We start from the raw sequence: 19,137 nt of genomic DNA on the forward strand, positions 1-19,137 counted from the left end.
GAGCTCTAGAGTCTAGGAAGTACAAGATCAAGTCACCAGCTGATTCAGTGTCTGGTGAGGACCTGTTCCTCATAGATGGTATCTTCCTTATCCTCACATGGTGGAAGGGGCAAAGGAACTCCCTCAAGCCTCTTCTAAAGGGCATTAATCCTGTTCATGAGGGCTCTACCTTCTAATCACTTCCTAAAAACCCGACCTCCTCATGGTAATTGATGGTAATTGGGGAATAAGTTCTAATTTATGAATTTTGAGGGGACACAAACATTCAGATCATAGCAGAGATGGATCCAGTTGTGGGAGGTGTCTGACAGCACAGGAAGACTGAAAACCAGGCATTTGGGCCACAGAACCAGGATAAGGAGCTCTGGGAGCCAGAGACTATTGTGGAGATTTTGGAGAAGAGGACTTCAAAGAGAATTGAAGTCTTAGGTGTCTGTGGGAAAAACTTATCTGAAATAGAAGACTGTAAGGGAGGGAAAGACTTTCCCTTTACCCACCTAGGATCAATAGCTAGGTCTAGGATACAGACTGACAACAGGTGATTAACAGGAGAAAAGGTATGCTAATTTATTATGTGCATGGGAGCATCACAGGAAAAAAAGGCAAATACCCAAAAAGCAGTGAGAGTTGAAAGCTTGTATATCATCATCACACGGGAAAGGGCAGAAGAGATGTGGGCATTTTGGGGAGATTAAATGATTTTTAGTAAAGATGAATGGGCCGGGTGTGGCTCATGCCTATAATCCCAGCACTTTGGGAGGCTGAGGCGGGAGGATCACTGGAGCTCATGAGTTTGAGACCACCTTGGGCAACATGGCGAAACCCTGCCTCTACAAAAAATTCAAAAATTAGCGTGGTGTGGTGGCGAGCACCTGTAGTCCCAGATACTTGGGAGGCTGAGGTGGGAGGATGGCTTGAGTCCAGGAGGCAGAAGTTGCAGTGAACCAAGATTGTGTCATTGCACTCCAGTCTGAGCAACAAGAGTGAAACCCTGTCTCAAAAAATAAAAATAAAAAATAAAGATGAATGATGGGTCCCTTGGAAGAATAGATGGGAGATGTGATAGTTTCTGACAAAGTTTGTCTGGGGATAGTATCTAGTCTGCTTTCCTATGATACGTTAATCTTTTCTGTTGATGAAACTCCTGGGAAGGGGACTGATGACAATTGAGTTCCTTTTGGAATATCTGTCTTTAGGCAGATACAAGGAGTTCAGAGAAAGCTTCTCTCTGCATTTGTTGTTTTTTAAGTGTCTTCACCTCAAAATAATCAGTATACCAAAGTGGCATATTTTGAGGTGGCATATCCTAAACTACTTCAAGACCAAGGGCTTTGAACACTGGTGTGTGGTGTAGACCCCCACCCAGGTCCCATTTAGCCCCTGGGGGAAACATACATAGAACAGATTGAAATACTCTGCAAAAGCTTGAAAACTGAAATTACATTCCATGGTCCATAGAAGGCAGGCTAGACTTTGGCCTGAACGTAACTGAGACAACTATCTGCTAAACCAAAACAAAGAAAAAATCCAGCATTCCTCAGAGGATTTTAACAGGACTTAGAGTCTCATAACATAATAATAAAAACATCCTGGATACAATACAAAATTGCTCAACATTGAAAAAAACAACAGAAACAAAAACAGGAAAATTGCAGCAACTCATGGTGGAAAAAACAGCAAATCCTAGCCCAAGATGACTCAGAATTATCAGACCTAGATTCAATAATAGCTTGAGAGCAGAGTGGAAAAAAAGGAAAGGATCTATAAACGTGAAGAGCAATAGAAATTATCCAATCTGAACCACAAAAAATATTGAAAAAAAAATTGAACAGTGCCTCAGGGAACTGTGGGGTGATATCAAATAGTATAACATTCATTTCATTGGGGCAGGAGAAGGAAAGGAGAATGAAATTAGTGCAGAAAAAAATATTAGAAGAATGAGGTTGGAGGATGCACACTACTCAATTTTAAGAATCATTATAGGCCGGGCACGGTGGCTCACGCCTGTAATCCCAGCACTTTGGGAAGCCAAAGGGGGCAGATCACAAGGTCAGGAGTTTGAGACCAGCCTGGCCAATATGGTAAAATCCCGTCTCTACTAAAAATACAAAAATTAGCTGGGCATAGTGGCAGGCGCCTGTAGTCCCAGCTACTGGGGAGGCTGAGGCAGAAGAATCCCTTGAGCCCGGAGGGGCAGAGCTTGCAGTGAGCCGAGATTGCACCACAGCACTCCAGCCTGGGCGACAGAGCAAGACTCCGTCTCAAAAAACAAACAAACAAACAAACAAAAACATTAGAAGAACAAGGTTGGAGGACACACACTACTCAATTTTAAGAATCATTACAGGCTGGCTGAGGTGACTCATGCCCGTAATTCCAGCACTTTGGGAGGCCGAGGTAGGTCGATCTTCTGAGGCCAGGAGAAAAAAACTCAATTTTAAAAACTGAGGCTGAGGGCTGTGACTTACACCTGTAATACCAGCACTTTGGGAGACTGAGGTAGGAGGATCACTTGAGGCCAGGAGTTCCAGGCCAGCCTCAGCCACATAGCGAGGCCTGTAGCTCTACATAAAATAAAAAAATTTGCTGGACATGGTGGTATGTCCTTGTGGCCTCAGTTACTTAGAAGACTGAGGTTGCAGGATCGCTTGAGCCCAGGAGGTTGAGGCTGCAGCGAGCCATGATTGTGTCACTGCACTCCAGCCTGGGCAACAGAGTGAGTCTCTGTCTCTAAATAAATAAATAAATAAATAAATAAATAAATAAATAAATAAAAGGCAAAGGTTTTGAACAGATTCCTCCCCAAAGAAGATACAGATGACAAATAAACATGGGAAAAGATGGTCAGCGTCATTAGTCATTAGGCAAATGTAAATTAAAAATCACAATAATATGCTCTTACATACCTATTAGAATGGCCAAACAAACAAAAAACTGACAATACCAAGTGCTGACAAGGATGCAGAGTAACTTAAGTTATCATACATTATTATACAGTATCACACAGCTACTCTGGACGTTTTTCAGTTTCTTATAAAGTTAAACATACACTTAAATGACCCAGCAATTTGGCTTATAGGTATTTACTCAAGAGAACTGAAAACTTATGTTCGCACAAATCCTGTGCATGAATGATTATAGCAACATTATTCATAACTGCTTAAACTTGGAAACAAGTGAAATGTTTTTCAATGGGTGAATGAATAAACAAACTGTGATACATCTGTACAATGGAATACTGTATGATTCTATCATACGACACCCAGGAAAAGGCAAAATTATTAGAGACCAAGAGCAGATCAGTGGCAGTGCACAGTGGCTCAGGCCTGTGATCCCAGCACTTTGGGAGGCTGAGGTGGGTGGATCACTTGAGGTCAGGAGTTTGAGACCAGCCTGGCCAACATGGTGAAACCCCATCCTACCAAAAATACAAAAATTACCCGGACATGGTGGTAAGCATCTGGAATCCCAGCTACTCTTGTGGCTGAGGCATCACTTGAAACTGGGAGGCTGAGGTTGCAGTGAGCCAAGATTGCGCCACTACACTTTGGCCTGGGCGACAGAGCCATGGAACAGCTCTCAGAAGAGAGGGGATGCAGGGGCTGAGGGGTGGTCCCACACCCCTGCAGTCAGGTGGTTTTTCTCTCTCAGTGTGGCTGGGTCCTGGGCTTTTTATGGGCACAGAATGGGGAGTGCATGCTGATTGGTTTGTGAGTATGTAAAAAAGGTTAAAACGAAGACTCCACTCAAAGGTGGGCATGACAGTGGAGAAAACCAATTAGGAAAGGGTAGATAAATGTAAAATAGGTAAAGGGTGGGGATCAATCAGAGGAAAGTGCACCAAATAAGAAGACAGGTTCTCAGTTCAGTTGAGAGATTTGACTTGTAGCTTGGTTTTCAGGCTTTAAACTGTCCTTGGCTTGGAGTGGGGGTTTCACCGGGGACCCACCCCTATTTGTCTAGGCATTTGTCTGCGTCCTGCGACTCTCAGTATGATCAAATTAGATTATAAAATATCTTTAAAAGGTTCTATTCAGATTGGTTTAGAGATAAATAAGGCTTACATAATACTTGAAATAGCCAGAAATTTAGGGGATTGACCTTCCAATAATTTCAATGTGCTGTTAAAATGTACTTTTATAGAGACTAATTTAAATGGTTTAAGAATTTAAGTTCACATTATTTATGTGAATATTTGGCAAATGAGGCTAGTTTAATATTGTGGGTTTAATAAAAACAGCGTGTCTTCTGACTTATCTATATTAAGTATAATACAGGCATACATTTTTATTCTAATTGGGTATACTTTTCCTAAACCTATACAGGTTTACAGATCAAATAAGCTAGCACATTGTGCAGGATCTGGATTTTAAAAAGATAATAAAGAAAAAAATAAGCTAGCATTATAATCTACTAGATGTTTAAGATTATGAAAATTGTAAATTTGTGTTTAATCAAATTAAATCATTATTCTGGCAAACCTTATTTCAGCAGTGATTATATTTGGTAGCATGTCAGCTTGGAAATAGTTTCTAAGATCTTTTGGTAACTAAAAATCTTGAACTGAAGCTAAATTGAATTAGTTAATGGATATTCACAAAATATTAAGATCATTTCTTTCTTTTCTTTTTTTTTTCAAGATAGAGTTCGCGCTTGTAGCCCAGGCTGGAGTGCAGTGGCACAATCTCGGCTCGCTGCAACCTCTGTCTCCTGGGTTCAAGTGATTCTCCTGCCTCAGCCTTCCCAATAGCTGGGACCACAGGTGCGTGCCACCACACCTGGCTAATTTTTTGTATTTTTAGTAGAGACAGGGTTTCACCATGTTGACCAGGATGGTCTTGAACTCTTGACCTCAGGTGATCCTCCTGCCTCGGCCTCCCAAAGTGCTGGGATTACAGGCGTGAGCCACCGAGCCCAGCCAAGATCATTTCTAAGATAAGCTACTGAAACATTAACTTCAAAGTATAACTTTAAGTTTATATATATATACATATATATAATTTCAACTGTTATCTTTGATTCAGGGTGTACATGTGCAGGTTTGTTAAATGGGTATATTGTGGGACACTGAGTTTGGGGTACGAATGATCCCATCACCCAGGTGGGAACTCATAGGTAGTTTTTCAGCCTTTTCCCTCATCCCTCTCTCTCCCTTCTAGTAGTCCCAGTGTCTATTGTTCCCATCTTTTTTTTTTTTTTTTTTTTTTTGAGACAGAGTCTCACTCTGTTGCCCAGGCTGGAGTGTAATGGCACAATCTCGGCTCACCACAACCTTTGCTTTCCGGTTTCAAGCGATTCTCCTGCCTCAGCCTCCCAAGTAGCTGGGACTAAAGGCACACGCCACCATGCCCAGCTAATTTTTGTATTTTTAGTAGAGGTTGGGTTTCACTATGTTGGCCAGGCTGGTCTCGAACTCCTGACCTCATGATCCACCCGCCTCAGCCTCCCAAAGTGCTGGGATTACAGGCGTGAGCCACTGCACCCGGCTTTTCCCGTCTTCATGTCCACAGCTACCCAATGCTTAGCTCTGAATTATAAATGAGAATGTGTGGTATTTGATTTCGTATTCCTGCAAAATTTGCTTAGGATAATGGCCTCCAGCTGCATCCATGTTCCTGCAAAGTACATGATTTCATTCTTTTTTTATGGCTGTGCTTATATATTTTTAATATTTTTTGCCTCTTATTTTGATATAATACTGAGAGGCTATGTACTTGGATCTGTTAATAAATATACTCATTTTTGTGAGTTAGGGATGTGTATCACTATAAAGTTATAAGATATATAATCATAAGCTTTGCTGGTCTGCTAAAAATGCTGATGTGTTACAAAAACAGCTGCAATTATTTACCTCCTAGTTTTCTGTGTAAAATATAAGTCCTGTGATTACAAGTTATAATCAATACATGTGAATTAGACTCTACTAGGAGCAAATAGAGGCAGAGAAAAGCAACTTTCTATGCAAAGTATATGGGGATGGATTTTTGTTAAGGAAAAAAAGTAGTTTTGTAAGTAGTTTTGTGCTGAAGTAAAATGACTTTGTTTCAGAATGAGAAGGCATAAAGTATAGGAAAAAATCTGAATAGATATAGAAAGTCATGGAAGATTCACAGAAAGGAAATTTTGTGGTGGTCAAAGCTGGCTACATTTGATGAATTTATTTATAAGATTATTAGAAAAAGGCTTAGTGTAAAGTATAATACTTACATAAAACTTGAATTTGGTTTTCTTTCCGTTAAAATTACAAAGTCAGCTGGGCATGGTGGCTCACGCCTGTAATCCTAGCTCTTTGAGAGGCCGAGGTGGGCAAATTCCCTGAGCTCAGGAGCTCGAGATCAGCCTGGGCAACACAGTGAAACCCTGTCTCTACTAAAATACAAAAAGTTAGCCGGGTGTGGTGGCATGCGCCTGTAGTCCCAGCTACTCAGGAGGCTGAGGCAGGAGAATTGCTTGAACCCGGGAGGTGGAGTTTTCAGTGAGCCAAGATCGCGCCACTGCACTCCCGCCTGGGCAACAGAACAAGACTCCGTCTCCAAGAAAAAAAAATTTTTACAAAGTCTTCTTGGATTAATTGGCTGTGTTAGTAAAATGTTTGTAAAACCAAACCAAACCTGGGTCCACTCACCTGGTACAGGAAAGCCAGTCTACACAAAGATTTGCAGTGAGAAAAAGGAGGATGTTTATTTGCAGGGCACCAAGCAAGGAGAATTGGGCAGCTGACACTTAAGACCCAACTTCTTTACTAGCCTAAACCCAAGGGTTTTTAAAGGAAGGGGTAAGTTTCAGAAAAGCAGAAGTTACAGGCAAAATTGTATACCAATATGTGGAGGTTATACACTGGTTTGGCCTTAAAAGGTAAGATATATTGAAGCATGGCCTTACAGGTCATAGGTGGTGATATGGTCTGGCACTCTGTCCCCACCCAAATCTCATCTTGAATTGTAATCCCTATGTGTTGGGGGAGGGACCTTGTGGAAGGTGATTAGATCATGCAGGTGGTCCCTCCATGCTGTTCTTGTGATAGTGAGTGAGTTTTCATGAGATCTGATTTTTTTTTTTTGGAGATGGTGTTTCACTACTGTCACTCAGGTGCTGGAGTGCAATGGCATGATCTCGGCTCACTGCAATCTCTGCCTCCCAGATTCAAGTGATTCTCCTGCCTCAGCCTCCCTCGTGGCTGGGATTACAGGTGCACAAAACCATGCCCAGCTAATATTTTTGTATTTTTAGTAGAAATAAGGTTTTGCCATGTTGGCCAGGCTGGTCTTGAACTGCTGACCTCAGGTGATCCACCCACCTCGGCCTCCCAAAGTGTTGGGATTACAGGCATGAGCGACCATGCATGGCCGATCTGATGAATTTATAAGGAACTTTTCCCCCTTTGCTCAGCACTTCTTTTTCCTGCCACCATGCGAAGAAGTATGTATTTGCATCCCCTTCCACCATAATTGTAAGTTTCCTGAGGCCTCCCCAGCCCTGTGGAACTGTGAATCAATTAAACCTATTTCCTTTATAAATTACCCAGTCTTGGGCAATTCTTTATAGCAGCGTGAGAAAGGACTGATACAGGTGGCTTCCAAGATTCTTTGATTTGCAATTGGTTAAGGAAGCAAAGCTTTGTCTAAAAACTTAGGGTCAGCAGGAAAGAATGTTAAGATCTGGCCTGTGGTTGCGACTCTCCAGGCCCCTCAAGAAGAAATTTAGAACAAAACAGTGGTTAGAGTTCAGTCCTCAGTTCCCTCTTATCTGAGTTCTACATGTCAACAGGATGGACTTTCTATTTGGTGGGGGTCCAGGTTTCTGAAAAACAACTCAAGAGCATATGTTGATATATTATCTTTAGTTTCCATAGGGAACCAAACATCTTGTGGCTCTAACTTCCTTGGCTATTGTTTAAAGCTATTACCTTCTTGCTTATCAGGTTGCTCATTTACTTTTCAAGGCTAGCAGGGTGCCCAGAATTTCCCTTGAAGTAACTCAAGATTTTTTTATATTTCCATGCCTGGGGGAAGGGGGACAGTGGGCAGCTGGCCCCTAAAGGAGGTCCCTGCTCTGTCTCAGTTGTAAGAGATTTTTCTTACCTTCTGAGTTATCTATAGAACAAAGATTCTGTGTTTTATCAAAATAATCTCCTGTGCTTTATGTTGAATTTATCATGTCCTTGATTATTTAAGATAATTATTTACTTAAGAGAAAAGTCTGCCCACTTTTGAAAGAAGAACCAAGGTCCTTTTCAATTGTGCTATCATCTATGTATACTTTACATTTTTGTTTTATTTATTTTATTTTATTTTATTTTTGAGACGGAGTCTTGCTCTGTTGCCAGGCTGGAGTGCAGTGGTGCGATCTCAGCTCACTGCAACCTCTGCCTCCTGGGTTCAAGCAATTCTCATGCCTTAGCCTCCCAAGTAGCTAGGATTACAGGCGCCCACCACCACAACCAGCTATTTTTTTTTTTTTTTTTGTATTTTTAGTAGAAATGGGGTTTCACCATGTTGGCCAGGATGGTCTCCATCTCCTGACCTCGTGATCCGCCCGCCTTGGACTCCCAAAGTGCTAGGATTACAGGCATGAGCCACTGTACCCGGCCTATTTTATTTTATTTTTTTTAGAAACAGGGTCTCTCTGATGCCCAGGCCGGAGTGCAGTGATGCAATCGTAGTTCACTGCAACCTCAGATTCCTGGGCTTTAAACCATCCTCCTGCCTCAGCCTCTCAAGTAGCTGGGACTACAGGTGTGCACAACCATGCCCATCTAACTTTTTAAAAAAATTGTAGAGACAGGGTCTTGCTATATTGCCCAGGCTGGTCTCAAACTCCTGGCCTCAAGTGATCCTTTTGCCTTGGCCTCCAAAAGTGTAGCGATTGCAGGTGTGAGCCACTGTGCCCCACCTTTAAAATTCTTTAATGTCATTTTGCTGTCACATGATTAAATAGGTAGCCAAGTGTTATTTCCCAGTAACCCATGATCCTATTTAATCAACTGTTCAAACCTCCTGACAACCTTTAATATTTTGCCTTCCCAATATAAAGTCCTGAATGATATATTTTGCACCTAAAACCTATTTTCCAGAAGGCCTCTGAAAAATCACAAGGAATTTGTTTTTCATCTTATAAAAAGGGAGGTGCTAGAAATAATTAGGTTTATTTAATTTGTTACTATTGATGAGTTCCTTGGGAAAAGTTGTCAAATCAGAAGAGGTGATAAATTTGTATGAGTAAAATGCTATTAATATAAATACTTCAGAAATTGTGTGCTATATAAGAAGTTCATAGAGATTTGTCAATATCCTCACCATCCATGTTATATTTCCATTTCTCAGAGTCTTGGTGCTGTTTTGCCAAGATATTAGACAAAAAAATGGTATAATAACACTGGTCATATTTTGAGTTATTTTTAAAAATGTTAAGTTAGTTGCTACTTTAATTTGAATCTAGCATCCTCTTGTCCAGAGGTTTTCAACTGGGGATTCATATCATTAACCTATGAAGATTTATCAAATTCAGATGTTTAGGATCTACTCGAGATTTACTGAGTCTCTTTCCTTGATAAACTTGATATATTCTCGGTGTAGTCCAACTATATGTTTAGTATATCCATGGTATATTGTGTCTCAGGATTATTATATGTTATATTTGAATATTTTTTCCTCTGTGAAGATTACATTCACTTATTTTCAAAATGTAGATGTATTATCCACTCTTCTTTGAAAATAGGATTAATCATTATGTTTATAGATATTTTATCTAAAACTTTTTTGGGTTGACATTTCATTTTGCATGCCATGGAAACATTTTTTGCCAGTTGCGTTATTCTTGTAATAAACTCTCATCAGATCTTTTACTTTGGAAAGTTATTAGTAATAACTATTACTAGCCATTTAAAGCCTTTTGTCATCAGCCGGGCCCGGTGGCTCACGCATGTAATCCCAGTACTTTTGGAGGCCAAGGTGGGTGGATCGCTTGAGCCCAGGAGTTCAAGACCAGCCTGGGAAATATGGTGAGACCTCATCTCTACAAAAAATACAAAAAATTAGCTGGGCCTGGTAGCGTGCGCCAGTAGTCCCAGCTATGCAGGAGGCTGAGTTAGGAGGATGACTTGAGCCTAGGAGGTGGAGGTTGCAGTGAGCTGAGATTGTGCCATTGCACTCTAGCCTGGGTGACAGAATGAGACCCTGTCGAAGCAAGGAAAGGAAAGGGAAGGGGAGGGGAGGGGTAGGGGAAAGGCCTTTTGTCATCTATAGACAGTTTTTTGTTTTACTCTGATGCTTCTGTGAAGCACTTGCAATAGCTGTGGCCAGAGTGAATCAACAAAGATGGACTCTTTCAGAGCCCTGTGAAAAAGGAGCCCTGTGTCCAGGTACTCCTGGGCACAGGCTCTTCTGATGGCATTACATAAACAATTCGGAATTTATACCAGTGGACTGAGTCAGAATTTCCAGAACTGTGGTTCAGAAGCAGATAGATTTCTGAGACTGCTAACTCAAGACTGAGTGGAACAAGAATTACTTACATAGGACTGGATAAGCTGATGCTTATAAGGAATGCGTTTCTCTCTCCTCTTAAGCTATCTGTCACTCATAATAATTGATTAAATTATGCTTTTGTAAATGGAAATGAAATATTTATATTTTTCTCTTTGCCTGATTTCTCCGGAATTGGAAACTGTCATTGATTATTATTATTATTATTTTCTCTTTTGGAGACAGGGTCTCACTCTCTCACCCAGGCTGGAGTGTGGTGGCACCGTCTCAGTTCACTGCAACCTTCACCTCCCAGGTTCAAGTGATTCTCGTGCCTCAATCTCCTGAGTAGCTGGGATTACAGGTATGCGCCACCATGCCTGGCTAATTTTTTATTTTTAGTAGAGGTGGGGCTTCGCCATGTTGGCCAGGCTGGTCTTGAACTCCTGGTCTCAAGTGATCTGCCCACCTCGGTCTCCCAAAGTGCTGGGATTACAGGTGTGAGCCACCACATCTGAGCTTACTATTTTTATTTTCATTGCAATATAGTTATTTTTACAATTTCAATGAGTCCGTCTTCCTTGTTAACAGGATTTAATTGCAAATATTGGTTATACAACAAATGTCTTCCTTGAAATGTTATATTTTAGAATGATTACTTAATCAGATATGATCTGACACTTTTAAGGAACTATGGTTAATTTTATGGAGGTAAAGCTTACAAAGCATACCTAGGAAAACTGGACCTAGGAAAATCTGGTTTACAGAATAAGTAAAGATTGTCATTTCCTGGCAGGACTGTGAACATTAGGATATTTTATGGACTTTGAGAAGTGAGGAATTTACCCAAATTTTTAGGTATTATAGGTGAAATTTGATGGTGAGTTCTTGGCTTGGCTTCCTAGCTCAAAAAGTTTTTAAAAGTTTAATGTGACATTTCTTACTAAACTTTCAGCAAAGCACATTTAAGAAGGACTCTGGTACATTACAATTTTTGTAGCACCTATGTAAATAATCAGGTCAAATGTAATGAGACCATCTTTATTTTGTGTTCAAGGATAATCTTCAAGATCATCTTTGATTAAAAGGGGAGTGACTGGAGAGATATTTTCTGTTTCAATGGAAAACTATAGCACTATATCCCCCTTCTTTCCGCCTATAGTCCTGAGTTGCAACAGTGTTACCAGACTCTAGCCCTGTTCATTGCCTTTGAGTTAGTTGCACTCCTTGTAAATTGCAGGTAATTGATGGAATATGCAAACTCTGTTTTCTCTGGTAGAGATTTAAGTTACTTTCTTCCCCCATACTTTATATACTTTTTGTGGAAAAAATCAGTTTGGGTACATGCCTGTAATTTGGACTGGATCCTGTTACCTTGCACAAATTATCAACAATTACCCAATGCTCAATTCTTCCAGTGTTCTTCAATATCTGGCTACAACCCTCTAAACAAAGTTTTCCAAATTTTCTCCCTTCTGTGTGACTCAGCATCACCAACAACTAAAACTTGACCAGTTAAATCCTTTTCAGGTGCTGCGCTGGGTCTTTTTCTTTGGAATTTTAAGAAGTTCTGTGAGCTGAAGACCAATGACTTCCTACAAATCTTGAAGGACTCCAGGACTCATCACCATAGCAGACCATGTATGGATTTCTTTTCTTTTCTTTCTTTCTTTCTTTTTTTTTTTGAGAAGGAGTTTCTCTCTTGTTGTCTAGGCTGGAGTGCAATGGCACGATCTCGGCTCACCGCAACCTCCGTCTCCCAGGTTCAAGTGATTCTCCTGCCTCAGCCTCCCGAGTAGTTGGGATTACAGGCATGCGCCACTACACTTGCCTAATTTTGTATTTTTTAGTAGAGACAGGGTTGGTCATGTTGGTCAGGTTGGTCTCAAACTCCCGACCTCAGGTGATCCACCCACCTCTGCCTCCCAAAGTGCTGGGATTACAGGTGTGAGCCACTGCACCTGGCCAGTATGAATTTCTTTCTGGACAAGTGACTGTCAGGGCCAGTAAAGAAGTTTGACAAAACACTGGTTATGCATGCCTTTACATGAAAGGTAGCTAAGACTGTGGACATCACCAAGAGCATCAACATTTTAGCCTCAAGAAACTCAGTGAGTTTTACCAACCTCTTGGAATGCACTGGATTGGTTACCCTCAGATTTAACTTCTGAAGCTATTACTTTAATACAGCTTTTCATATTAATATTTCTCTTTTTCATTTTAGGCATCCTTTTTAAGATGCTTGATGTCCAGGACTTTGAAACAGCTGATTTCTTTTTAACCACCTCTCAATAGGTAATTCAACTGATTTTTACAGGAACAGCACCATTGAGGGTTCTCAAGAGACTGTTTCTTAGCCCTTGCTTGGTCCCACCCAGGTTTATTCTCACCTGAGTTGTTCAGTATCGAACAAAAGGCTAACCATGTTAAACTTTACCTGAGTCGTGTGCTCTTGGAGAACAGCAACAGTTAAGAAATCCCTCCAACCTTTGCATTCCAGGAAAGGACTTTCTGCAAATAACCACCTTTCTTCATATGACTTAGATAGGACTCACTTTCCACTCTTTGTCATGACTCCCATAACAGTTGAGGATAACTCCACCATTTACCTGTGTCAGGAACAAACAGAGAACTTTCCCCTCTTGCATGAATTTGCTGACAAGGCCAAACACAGATCCTCAACTTCTTGTTCCATGGCTCATGATTACTGAAATTAGAATCGTTTGTCCCCTGGAAAAACTAGCTAATACAGAGAAAAACACTTTCTGTTCAGCCAACCAACTGATACTACCCCTGCTTGCAAAAACACTCTACTGTAAATCACTTCACCTGAAATTTGATTACCATTCTCTCTGAAACTCTAAGGCAAAATCACCTGCTGAGATACTCTGATCTTTGGATTGGGGATGCTGTACCATTGCAATAGCCTGAGTAAAATTAAAATTAATATCCTTACTTGTCCAATTTTTGTTTTTCACAATAGCAAAAGGGATTTTGCAGATCTGTTTAAGGTCCCTTTTGGTTGACTTTAAGATAGTGAAGAGAAATCAGTAACACTGATTCCGTCTTTTCTAGCCAGGCATGGTGGTGTACACCTGTCATCCCAGCTACTTGGGAGGCTGAGGCAGGAGGATCCCTTGAGCCCACGAATGTCAGAACAGCCTGGGCAATATAGCATTACCTTGTCTCAACAAACAATGAACAAACAAACAAACAAACAAAAAACCCAACAAAATGATAGGAAAATGTCTTTGCTGGGCCTAATCTAATCAGGTGAGCCCTTTAAAAGCAGAGACTTTTCCCTGGCTAGTCAAAGAGGAGATAAGAGAGATGTGCTCTGGGTGGCCTGAAAGAAAGCAAACATCTATGTTGTAAATTGTGTATGGGGGGTCATATAGCAAGAAACCGCAGAAGGCCTAGGAGCTGAGAGTGGCCCTTGCTTGATTGCCAGCCAGGGACTGGGGGCCTTAGTCCTTTAGCTGCTAGGAACTGAATTTTTCTAACAATCTGAATGGGTTTGGAAAATTTCCTCAAGTCCTGTTTGAGAACTATAGCCTGACCAACACCCTGCTTTCATCCTGTGAGACTATGAGTGTATTTGTGGATGTGGAGGCTTAAAATAACACCCTTCATTAACTCATGCATTGTGCATCCTCACTGCTCTGTACTTTATCTCCTTTCTCAGTGGTTATTACCTCTATATGGTATGATCTGTTATGGAGCAAATGGGCTCACTGCTTGATGCTCACAGAAGCTGATAACTATGGCACCAGCTTTTGAGAAAAGAAAGGCTTTATTGTAGAGCTGGCAGCAAAAAGGCTCAAATCTGTCCCCCACTTTGGAGTCTGTGGCAAGTTTTATGAGATCAGAGGAAAATAGACAGGATTTGGGAATGTTGGCTTGGCAGGATTCGACTAGGGAGCTTCAAATTTGACCATTTACAGTAAAGCATGTTGAGGCAGATTTTAGCCCCAGATCTTCCAGGTCAGCAGACCCCTCCCTCACTTCTGAAAATCCTTCGGATTGCAGGCATGTTTTGAGGGGAGGAATAGTTGGTTCCAGGTGTTGTTAAAGGTCAAAGCTTTTTCTGTTGTGTATGCTTGTTGGGGTGATCAGACCCAACACCAGGTCGTAGGGGTGATGAAGTCCAGCGGAGTCAAAGGAATGAGAAAAAGACAGTTTGAGAGAGAAAGTGGGTCCTAAGAGATCATCGCGAGTGTGGAGGCTGCGAAGGCCCCTAGCTCTGGAAGCCCAGACTATTTATTGGTGATCAAACAAAGAAACAGGTGGTGAGAATGTGGGAGTCAAAAGGGAGTGTTGCATTAAAGCACATGATTTACAGCTGTGACGGTTTAGCATCTGCTCTGCTACTTGAGATAATGGAGAGCAGGTTCTTTTAAATCAAGATACAATCGATCCCGGGAGAGCAAGGAGCAAGGAGCCAGCAAGTCTAGACACATTCCAGAGTCACAAGCCCGGGGTTCTATCCAAGCCACAAGGGGTTTTATGCCCTGGGCTTAGATTATGGTGCATCAGGGTAGTCTTCCACCCTTTAGCACCGAGCTTGTTGTTGCAAAGGCCACAAGGGGTTTTAGATCCTGGACCCTGGACATATTCCAAGACTCTTTTACATCATGTCAGACATGCAAGCCCTGCCTCAGCTTCTGCCAACACTCAGCTTTTCTCCCAACATGTGCCTGGGCTGCATGACTTGCAGTTTTTGGTTTTGTTATACCTAAAAGGCAACTTGACATTTGTTACCAGTTTGGCTGGTCCTGTGGTTATTATACTACACCCTTCTACAACCTCATCCACAGGAATCTTACTCCATTGGTTGTTCATATTATTTATTCTTCCTCCTATCTCAGCCTCCCAAAGTGTTGGGATTACAGTGTGAGCCACTGAGCCTGGCCTGAACTTATGTTTTCTATAGTAAATATTTAAAATGAGAAAAATCATAAATTGAATCTAAGCACAAAAAGTACAAATAAAAATGTAGTACCTATTACTTCATGTATATCAAACATAGCATTGAAACAAAACCCCTTGTATTAACTTTTAGGTTTTTCCTTTTTTTTTTTTTTTTTTTGAGACAGGGTTTCCCTCTGTCACCCATGCTGGAGTGCAGTGGTTCAATCTTGGCTTGCTGCAGCCTCTTCCTCCTGGGCTCAAACGATCCTCCCACTACAGCCTCCCAAGTAGCTGGAACTACAGGGACATGCCACCATACCTGGCTAATTTTTTATTTTTGCAGAGACAAGTTCTCACTGTATTACCCAGGCTGATTTTTGCTCTCATGATACTTGCTTAACATGAAAACACATGTGGTATAAAAATAGTTAACAGGAAAATAACTTGAGAATTATGGCTAGAAAATAACTTGAGATTTGTCTGTCTCGTGAAATTTTCATGAATAATCCAAATGTAATTGTTAAAAACAATCAAGTAATGTAAGTAGGATAAGTTTATAAATAAACTTCTAAACAATAACTATGTTTTATAATATGTCTACTGAAAAACAGTTTCCCAAATCTCTTTGGTAACATATACCCTTAGAGTTTTTTTGTTAAGTTAAATTGTGAATATTCATTGAGTATCTAGACCATTTACAAATAAGATAAAATACTAAAATATTAATTGCCAAACATAGGTTTAAATTTATGAACTTTTGGCTTCTTAATACAGAAGTGGGGTCAGTTGGTAAATATGTCCTGTGCAACACTGAAAAATAGTGCTGTGGGAAATTATATGTTTCTAGAAATTATGAAATTATATAGTCATACATTTGCCAGTCTACAGAGTGTTATACAGTATGTGCCAGACAGTTCACAATTGCTTACTTCCTAGTTTTCACTAGAAATTAGGTTTACTAAGGGTTAAGAATTTTAATTAGGCAATATAGTGGTACCCTGTATCTACAAAATTAAAAAAAAATTATCCAGGCTTTGTGGCATGTACTGATAGTCCTAGCTACTCAGAAGGCTGAGGTGGGAAGATCGCTTGAGCCTGGGAGCTCAAGGCTGTAGTGAGCCATGATCGCACCACTACACTCCAGCCTGGGTGACAGAGTGAGATTCTGTCTCAAAAAAAGAAAAAGGAAAAATTGTAATTAGTATATGCAATTAAAATTACTAGAGATAATAGGGAAAACAACTTTGTGTATAAGAAAAGTAGGGTGTATTTTTGGTAAGAAAAGGTATGGAGTATGAAAATGTGTGTTTGTTGAAAAAAGAATTTTTTTCTAGCTTGGCGATTATTTAAATTTTTCAGAATGTAAAAGGAGAATGAAGGACAAAAAATTGATATAGAAAATTGGGAAGAGAGAATCTTGTGTGGTCAAGTTGACTACCATTGAATGAACTTATTATAAGGGTCTGAAATGACTCGACATCAAAATACCATACACTAATGCAAAACTAAAAATTGGTCTTCTCTCTGTTAAAATGACAAAGATTTCTTGTAGTATTGGTCTATTCTTGGTAAAAGATTGTAAAAGGTTTTCTTTACCTTTTAAATAATCTGCCTAGAAAACAAAGTTTTTTTGTCTTATCAAAGTAATTTTCTTTTTTTTTTTTTTTTTTTTTTTGAGACGTAGTCTCACTCTGTTGCCCAGGCCAGAGTGCAGTGACATGCTCATGGCTCACTGCAACCTCCGCCTCTCAGCGGATTCAAGCAGTTCTCCTGCCTCAGCCTCCAGAGTAGCTGGGATTACAGGCACGCGCCACCATGCCCGGCTAATTTTTGTATTTTTAGTAGAGATGGGGTTTCACCATGTTGGCCAGGCTTGTCTCTTAACTCCTGACCTTGGGTGATCCGCCGCGCCGGGCCTCACAAAGTGCTGGGATTAGAGGCGTGAGCCACCTCGCCCAGCCATTATCAAAGTAATTTTCTTTTTTTTTTTTTTTTTTTTTTTTTTATTGATCATTCTTGGGTGTTTCTCGCAGAGGGGGATTTGGTAGGGTTACAGGACAATAGTGGAGGGAAGATCAGCAGATAAGCAAGTGAACAAAGTTCTCTGGTTTCCCTAGGCAGAGGACCCTGCGGCCTTCCGCAGTGTTTGTGTCCCTGGGTACTTGAGATTAGGGAGTGGTGATGGCTCTTAACGAGCATGCTGCCTTCAAGCAACTGTTTAACAAAGCACATCTTGCACCGCCCTTAATCCATTCAACCCTGAGTGGATACAGCACATGTTTCAGAGAGCACAGGGTTGGGGGTAGGGTCACAGATCAACAGGATCCCAAGGCAGAAGAATTTTTTCTTAGTACAGAACAAAATGAAAAGTCTCCCATGTCTACCTCTTTCTACACAGACACGGCAACCATCCGATTTCTCAATCTTTTCCCCACCTTTCCCCCCTTTCCATTCCACAAAACCGCCATTGTCATCATGACCCGTTCTCAATGAGCTGTTGGGTACACCTCCAAGCCGGGGTGGTGCCCGGGCAGAGGGGCTCCTCACTTCCCAGTAGGGGCGGCCGGGCAGAGGTGCCCCTCACCTCCCGGACGGGGTGGCTGGCCGGGCAGGGGGCTGACCCCCCCCACCTCCCTCCTGGTCGGGGCGGCTGGCCGGGCAGAGGGGCTCCTCACTTCCCAGTAGGGGCGGCCGGGCAGAGGCGCCCCTCACCTCCCGGATGGGGCGGCTGGCCAGGCGGGGGGCCGAACCCCCACCTCCCTCCCGGACAGGGCGGCAGGCTGGGCAGTGGGCTGACCCCCCCACCTCCCTCCCGGACGGGGCGGCTGGCCAGGCGGGGGGCTGACCCCCCACCTCCCTCCCGGACAGGGTGGCAGGCTGGGCGGTGGGCTGACCCCCCCACCTCCCTCCCGGACGGGGCGGCTGGCCGGGCTGAGGGGCTCCTCACTTCCCAGTAGGGGCGGCCGGGCAGAGGCGCCCCTCACCTCCCGGACGGGGCGGCTTGCTTGGCGGGGGGCTGACCCCCCCACCTCCCTCCCGGACGGGGCGGCTGGCCGGGCGGGGGGGGCTCCTCACTTCCCAGTAGGGGCGGCCGGGCAGAGGTGCCCCTCACCTCCCGGACGGGGCGGCTGGCCAGGTGGGGGGTTGACCCCCCCACCTCCCTTCCGGACGGGGTGGCTGGCCGGGCGGGGGGCTGACCCCCCCACCTCCCTCCCGGACAGAGCGGCTGGCCGGGCAGAGGGGCTCCTCACTTCCCAGTAGGGGCGGCCGGGCAGAGGCGCCCCTCACCTCTCCGGACCGGGTGGCCAGCCAGGCGGGGGGCCGAACCCCCACCTCCCTCCTGGACAGGGCGGCAGGCTGGGCGGTGGGCTAACCCCCCCACCTCCCTTCCGGACGGGGCGGCTCGCCGGGCGGGGGGCTGGCCCCCCCACCTCCCTCCCGGACGGGGCGGCTGGCCGGGCGGGGGACTGACCCCCCCCCCACCTCCCTCCTGGACGGGTTGGCTGGCCCGGCGGGGGGCTGACCCCCCCACCTCCCTCCCGGACGGGGCGGCTGGCCGGGCTGAGGGGCTCCTCACTTCCCAGTAGGGGTGGCCGGGCAGAGGCGCCCCTCACCTCCCGGACGGGGCGGCTTGCTTGGTGGGGGGCTGACCCCCCCACCTCCCTCCCGGACGGGGCGGCTGGCCGGGCGGGGGGGGCTCCTCACTTCCCAGTAGGGGCGGCCGGGCAGAGGTGCCCCTCACCTCCCGGACGGGGCGGCTGGC

The 19,137-nt window shown here is 43.4% G+C and overlaps 1 long non-coding RNA gene across 1 annotated transcript in view; it reads left to right on the plus strand.

Moving 5' to 3' along the window:
- The window catches only part of LOC134756902 (uncharacterized), a 127,974-nt gene that overhangs the window by 79,531 nt on the left and 29,306 nt on the right, over nucleotides 1-19,137 (plus strand). The window contains exons 3-4 of the long non-coding RNA XR_010130329.1: nucleotides 11,994-12,104; nucleotides 12,688-12,758. This is a non-coding gene — a long non-coding RNA (uncharacterized lncRNA). The remainder of the gene's footprint in view (nucleotides 1-11,993; nucleotides 12,105-12,687; nucleotides 12,759-19,137) is intronic.

The sequence above is a fragment of the Gorilla gorilla genome, chromosome 1 (assembly GCF_029281585.2).
Source record: "Gorilla gorilla gorilla isolate KB3781 chromosome 1, NHGRI_mGorGor1-v2.1_pri, whole genome shotgun sequence".
Taxonomy (NCBI): Eukaryota; Metazoa; Chordata; class Mammalia; order Primates; family Hominidae; genus Gorilla; species Gorilla gorilla.